We start from the raw sequence: 6,938 nt of genomic DNA, 5'->3' as shown, positions 1-6,938 counted from the left end.
GCCCTTTTGTAGAAAAAGTTTATATATATATATATATATATATATATATATATATATATATATATATATATATATATATATATATATATATACATACACACATATACATATCATGGATGCTATACTGTATTGACAGGGCAAAATGGAAGCCTCAGTGGAGGTAATGAAAGAGTTGTGCGGTTCATGAAAAAGACGCACACACAAACATCAAGAGAGGCATGCAGATCAAATGTTTTCGGGGGCGTGCTGGTATGTTTTGAAATGCGACCTTTGAGCAATTTAGCTGTCTGTCAAGTTCAAAAAGGAAAAAAAAAAAAAAAAGAAGAAGAAGAAGAAGAAAAAAGAAGCGTGAGCGTACCTGCCGCTCAGCGCTGCTCTTTGTGTTATGCTGGGACACGTTTGGGAGCCGCGTTAAAAGCTCGCCCGTTATATTAGGAACAGATGAAAGCTATGCGGGCTCCGGCGAGATGTTTCGTCGCTCGCAAAAGCTGCCAAGAATTGTTCCTCCTCGTGATACAATAAACATTTGATAGACGTGCTGATTTTTAACACGCCTCGTTTCCTCATGAAAATGATGCAACTTCAGGCTGGGGACCTCAAAAGTTTGCCCTTGAAGTTTCAAAGCATGTTTGTTTACAAAAAAAAAAGAAAAAAAAAGTGTGTTGGGTTCATTGAAGACTGTAAATGTATTTGATGTCAATGAAAACATGAACGCTCAGTTGTCTTTGATGTTTACTTGAAAGTATTACGGTCATTGAAGACTAAATCATCTTCAAAGTTGACATGAAAAAAGCATTTAAGGCTCATCAAAGACTACATTGTTTGATGTTTACAAAATAAAAATCAAGGACACTGAATTATTTGTGTTTCTGATTAAAGTGTGTTAGTTTCAAAGACTCAATTGATACAGACATTAAGTTGTCTTTGATGTTTATTAGAAAGGCTAGGGTCAATCATTTTTTGAAAAACACATTAGGCTCATCAAAGACTAAATTGTCTTTGAAGTTTACAAAACCTTAGGCTCATTGAAGATTTGAAAATTGGTTTTGATATTTACAGTAAACTGTTAGTTTCAAAGACTCAATTATCTTTGCTTTGTTGATGTTGAAGAAAAAAGAGCACACAATTGTCTGATGTTTACCAAAAAACTTCATTAATTTTTATTTTTAAAAGTACGTTAGACTCATTGAAGATTGAGTTGCCTTTGATATTTAGGTGAGCACTAAATTCTCTTTGTTGCTTATGAAGAAATCTGTTTGCTTTAGTGAAGACAACATTGTCTTTGATGTTTACCAAATGTTAGCTTAACTGGAAATTAAAATGCATTTGCTGTTTAAGATCAAATATGTTGGGGTCATATCAAGCTACGTTGTTTTCCTCTCACAAAATGGCATTTAGGGTTATGGTCGTTGGAGATTCGAAATGGTCTTTGATGTTAAAGAAAAACTATCTAAGGCTCATTGTCTTGTCTTTTGAGGTTTATGAAAATGTATGTTAGGTTAATTGATGGCTCTAAATTGTTCACAGTAAAGTATGATAGGTTCATTGAATCCTTCAGATTGTCTTGGACATTTAAAAAAAAAAAAAACAACAGCTTTACTGAAGTCTTAACTTGTCTTTGATGTCTATGAAAACCTATGTTAGGTTCTAGGTTTCTTTAAATCGTCCTTGATTCTCTCAGAAAAGTACATTAAGGTACACTGAAGACTATAAATTGTCTTTGATGTTTATGAAAAAGTCTAGGTTCATTTAAGTCAGGGGCGCCCATCACGTCGATCGCGATCGACTGGTCCATCGCAAAGGCATTGTGGGTAGATCGCCAGCCGATCATCCGTCGTCACTACTACGTATTGCTATGTTCATGCTACGTTCATGGTGTTTACAAGAAAATCTATGTTAGCCTCAGACTTTGTTGTCATAAAAGCTTATTAGCTTCAACAAAGGTTAAATTGTCGTTCATTTTGATGAATAAGCAACGCTAGGTTTGTTGTATGTTGCTAACCGAAGACTCGACACTGTCTTTGATGTTTATGAAAAAGTATGTTGCTTCACCGAAGACAAAATTGTATTCAATGCTAATGAAAAAATAGCATGTTAGATTCCTTGAAGATTGAATTGTCTTTGAAGGTTACAGAAGCGTATGGCAGGTTCATTGCGGTCTCAATTGTCTTGGATGTTGATTTAGGGCCACTGAAGACTCCGCACCGTCATTTTTGGAGTGTTTGTTCTCAATTGAAAACAGCGTAAAACGGTCGCTAAAACGGTTTGTTGGCCTTCCCAGCCCTGCACGCTTTGCAATCTGCTCAGCAGGCTTCGCAGTCGGATTGCTCCCACGTGTTTTCCGGCGGGTTCTTTTGCACGACGACGGCACCGCGTCAGCTCGCGTGTTGGCCGAGCTGCAGCGGCCCAACGCGGAAAGAGCCGAGGCCACCAAAGCCACAAGAATCCCGACTGCGTCGCCGCAGTCCGGTCCGGGCCTCTTTTAGATGCCTCAAAGAGTTGCGCTGCGTCATGGATTTCTATGAATGTGAAAGACTTCACATCCTCTGCTGCATGTCCTTGACCGCTTGGAACGTTTAAGCGGCAGCTCACGCGTTTAAAAAAAAAAAAAAAAGACTGGCCACTTTGATCATATTGTCGTCTGCAGGTATTTTCCGCAGTTACCGCAAAATGGTTCCATGTCTTTGATTTGGCTAACATACATTTTGTAAACATCAAAGTCTGAACTGTATTTGATGTTTGTGGGAGGAAGATATGTTAGCATCGTGGAAGACTATTGAAAACCAAATTGTCTGATGTTTACAAAACTTTATTAAGTTTTATTGAAGACTTTTTTGTTTCTGAGAAAAAACTGTTAGCTTCATTTCAATTCTTCAATGAATAAAACGTACATGTTTTTGTAAACATTAATGACAATTTAGCATTGAACAAAATTTTTCTTTGATTTAAAAAAAAAAAAAACTATCGTATGAAATCACTAAACTGTCAAAACGTTTGTCATTATTCCGTCGTTGCAGTTAGTTTTTACTTCGTTTGTCTTTTGTTGATTAAACTCGGTGAGTTTTGTTTTTAGAGAGTTGCTTGTTTTTCTTACTTCTTATTTTTCGCAGAATGCTCATGTTTTAGTGTGGGTTTTAGTCTTAGTTTTAGTTTTTCATATATGTATATATTTGGAGCATTTGTTGAGTACAAGGTGAAAGAATAAATGTTGTATTGTGTAATAAAGTAAACTACAATTTCCAAACAACTGTTCGACCTTCCGTCTTCTGTATGGCTGAACAGTAACGCACAAATAAATCGATTTAAAATCAACCCCGAAAGCTCAGGTATAAAATTAATTGGCAAAGATGAATACAAAGGACATTTTAGCTGTAATTTAGAATTTCTTTTATGATGTTTGTCTCAGTCATGGCATTTCATTTTAATTCGAGGTATTTTGTTAATTAACCACAGCAACTTTGGACTTGAGCCCTTATTTCACTTCATTAACTAATTTGTCACTAGTTCATTGGTTTTCAAATATCTCATGTTCATTTGTCTTATGTTTGCTGTTTTTGATTTGTATCTATGGGCAGCACTTTGTTTTTGTTTGCTTTTAAAATGCTCCAGGAGACATTTTGAAAAGACTCCAAAATGTCTTTGATGTCTCCCAAAACATTGGTTTTATTTAGTTCACTGAGCCGAATTCTCTGCCCAAGGCGACATTGTTCCACCATCCCGTGTTGGTGTGATTAATACAAAACAGCAACATGGGGGGAAAAAGGCAGACAAACTGCAGTCCCCCAGAGAAGATGGCAGCCCCCTCCCATTAAAAAAAAAAAAAAAAAAAAAGGATCTTGAGTGTCATCTTCTGGCATTTTCTTCTTGTTTCTCCCGAGCTTCCGTCATTCCCGCCCACTTGTGCACTTTTGTCGGGGCCAATTCATCATGTGACGACACGCTGGCATTTTTTTATTCCGCAAATGAGAGGAGTCCTCATTGCACATGGGACACATGTTTACCCCATGAAACGTTTTGGCCTTGGCCACGCCATCCGTCTCTCTCGTCCTATCTGGATCTCATTTAGCCTCGGCAGATGGCGGCCATGTTGAACTTGGAAAGATGGCCGCGCTTTTTCACTCTCACGCTTTGGCTGATGAGTTTCTTTTCCCATTCGCAGGAAGAAGGAATAAATGTGGATGGCGTGTTGGACAAAATGAGGGTCAAGTGGTGTACCAAACCACCATCATAAGTCTAGTCAGTGTTTTTTTTTTTTTTTTACTGTGCAAACATCCTTAGGCAGCGTTAGGTTCAGTAATAAAAATTAAATATGGCTTTGATGTTTGTGAAAACGTTCACGTTTGCTTCACTGAAGACTCAAAATGGTCTTAAAAATGATTTCATTGCTCATTTTTAAGATTGTCTTGGATGTTTACAAGTATTACTTTAATTCAGGATGGTAAATTGTCTTGACGTTTACAAAAACTTGCATATTAAGTTGTAAGATGTTTTCAAAAACGCATAGATTTGGTGAAAAAAATTTCAATATTTGCGGGGGCGGGGGGGGGGGGAAACGGTTCATTCAAGACGCTAAAAGATCTTTGATGTTTACAAAATGCGTGCGTGAGGTTCACAGTAAAATTTGGTCTTTGTGTATGTAAACATGAAAGTTTGGTTGTTATTGACGTTTTTGAGAGCGCGTACGGCTGAGGAGTTTCTTGTCTGGCGGGAAAGGATCAAATGTGCAGATTCAGGCGCAAGTGGTGTTCACAACTGTGAGGATCACTTTAGTGTTGCGTTTTAGTTTTTTGTTTTTTTTTCTACAGTTGTGTAATGTCAAAATGTGGCCCAAGCGGAGCCTTTGTTTGCACAAACACGGTTTGGAGTCTAAAGCATGATTGCGTAACAAAGGAGGGTCAGGTACTGAAACGCCATGCAAAACAAAAGATTGTTTTGCATGGCGCCCCTCAAGGCTTTGTCCTCGGGCCCAGGGAGCCTTCACCCATGACAGCAACTTAAAAACTACAATAAATCAACTTTACTTGCATTTTGAGAAACGAGTCAATCATTTTTTAGGAACATTTTATTTTGCAAGAATAAAGTGATAATATTCACGACATTTTTGTGAGGGGAAAAAAAACGTCTTTTTTTTTTCAGCTTAAAGTTTTTAAAGTTTTCTTGAGGACAAAATGTGTATTTTATGACTATAAAAACGGAATCTTGCAGGAGTAAAGGTTAAAAGTTAAAATTGTATGAAAATAAAGTAAAAGGTTAAACGTTTACTTGTGGTGTCGGTCTGAAAAAAAAGTGGTATCCAACATCCCTAGCCAGTACAGTTCATGTCGGTTTTACGATGGCGACAATTTAACCCGCGGACGAATAATTTCTATTCCCATAGATTCCTAAGAGGAAAATGTGCTTGTAGTTGAGCAAAAACAATTTGTTTTGAAGATCCATGCTTGTATTTCTGGCCCGGCGGGCCTTTTGCGTTAAACACTTGAGAACACATTTAGTCTTCGTGAGCGTGTGGGAATTTTTTTGCTGAGCGCGCCGGGCCGCTCCGTCCTCATTTGGGCCGGTGTTTCGGCGATGACACAAAGGTCCTCGGGGAGCCGTCACCAGAAGTAAACACAAAACAGACAGCTCGCGCGCAGCAAAGCAAACTTGGCTTTAATCAGGAAGACGCACGCACGCACAAACTCATCTTCAGCGTTGAGCAAAACATGTCACTTTTCTTTGATGTTTTATGAAAGCGCCTGAAAGTTTTTGCACAAGGCTGCAAAAATGTCTTCAATGTTGATCCAAAAAAAAAAGTATCTTGGCTTCAGAAGCATTTAATTGTGTCATTTTTGGGGGTGTTTATGAAAACAGGCTTGTTATTTTCAGTGAAAACTCCAAATTCAACTAGCGTACAAAAGCTACCGTTCGCAAAGTTCACTGAAGATGCAAAAAATGTCTAGGAAGTTGCAAATTGTCTTTGATGTTTTTGGAAAAGTATGTGAGGTTAATCCAAGACTGATGTTTCCAAAAATGTCTGGTAGACTAAGACAAGAATATGTTAGCTTAATTGAACATGCATAACTGTCTTTGATGGTTGGGGGGGGGGGGGGGAAGTGAAGTTTACTGAAGACCAAAATTCTGTTGAACCACAAAACCACAATTGTTTAGCAAAAACTTAACACGTGGACCTAATTTTCATTCAAATCTCATGAAATAACTTTCTCCTTTGCTTCCTCTGGTCCATGTTTAGTGTGGTACACATCATGTTACCAAACAGCGCAGTGACTACTTTTCTAGGGGTACCATTATTTTTTTTGTCCAGTCCTGTTTTAGGAGTTGATGTTTTTTTTTTTTAAATAATTCCGTTGAACCACGATATGTCTGATTTTCATCGGTTAATTTTCATGAAATGTTTGTTTATTATGACTTTGTGTCATACCTAAGACCCATGTTGGGTTCACTGATGACTCCCCAAAAGATGTCAATGTTTCAGTGGGAAAAGTGAGTGTCGAGTGTCACCTGACACTTTAGCACCGCCTTGCCAGCAATCTCGCAGTCTTCGGAACGCGGTGACGGCAAAATGATGTGTTTCATGACACTTTCGGAGACGAGAAACAAGTTTTCTTGCATTATCGCGATGACGTGATAGCAAAATGACGCTTTTTTTTTTTTTTTTTTTTTTTTTTTCTTCTTCTTTGCTGCCGCACAAAGAGGGTGCAGTGATGCTGTGACTGTGCAGGGGTCAACACACAAGAACAAGACTCCCACTCTGGTCGCATCATGAATGCCCCTTCCGGCCTCCTTGCAAATCCCATCAGGGTGTTTGTCCGCATCCCAGTTTTCACGGGGACCTGAAAGAGGAGGAGGGGGGCGGGGGGACGGAGTCACTGTGCCAGAGAATGAGCACAGAGCGTGGAACGGAGCGTCTTAAGGCTCCAAATAATACAGAGTCATTATTA

This window comes from Filicampus tigris, chromosome 10 (assembly GCF_054856515.1).
Source record: "Filicampus tigris isolate MCC_2025a chromosome 10, RoL_Ftig_1.0, whole genome shotgun sequence".
Taxonomy (NCBI): domain Eukaryota; kingdom Metazoa; phylum Chordata; class Actinopteri; order Syngnathiformes; family Syngnathidae; genus Filicampus; species Filicampus tigris.
The sequence above is the reverse complement of the archived record's forward strand: the minus strand, read 5'-3'. Positions refer to the sequence as shown.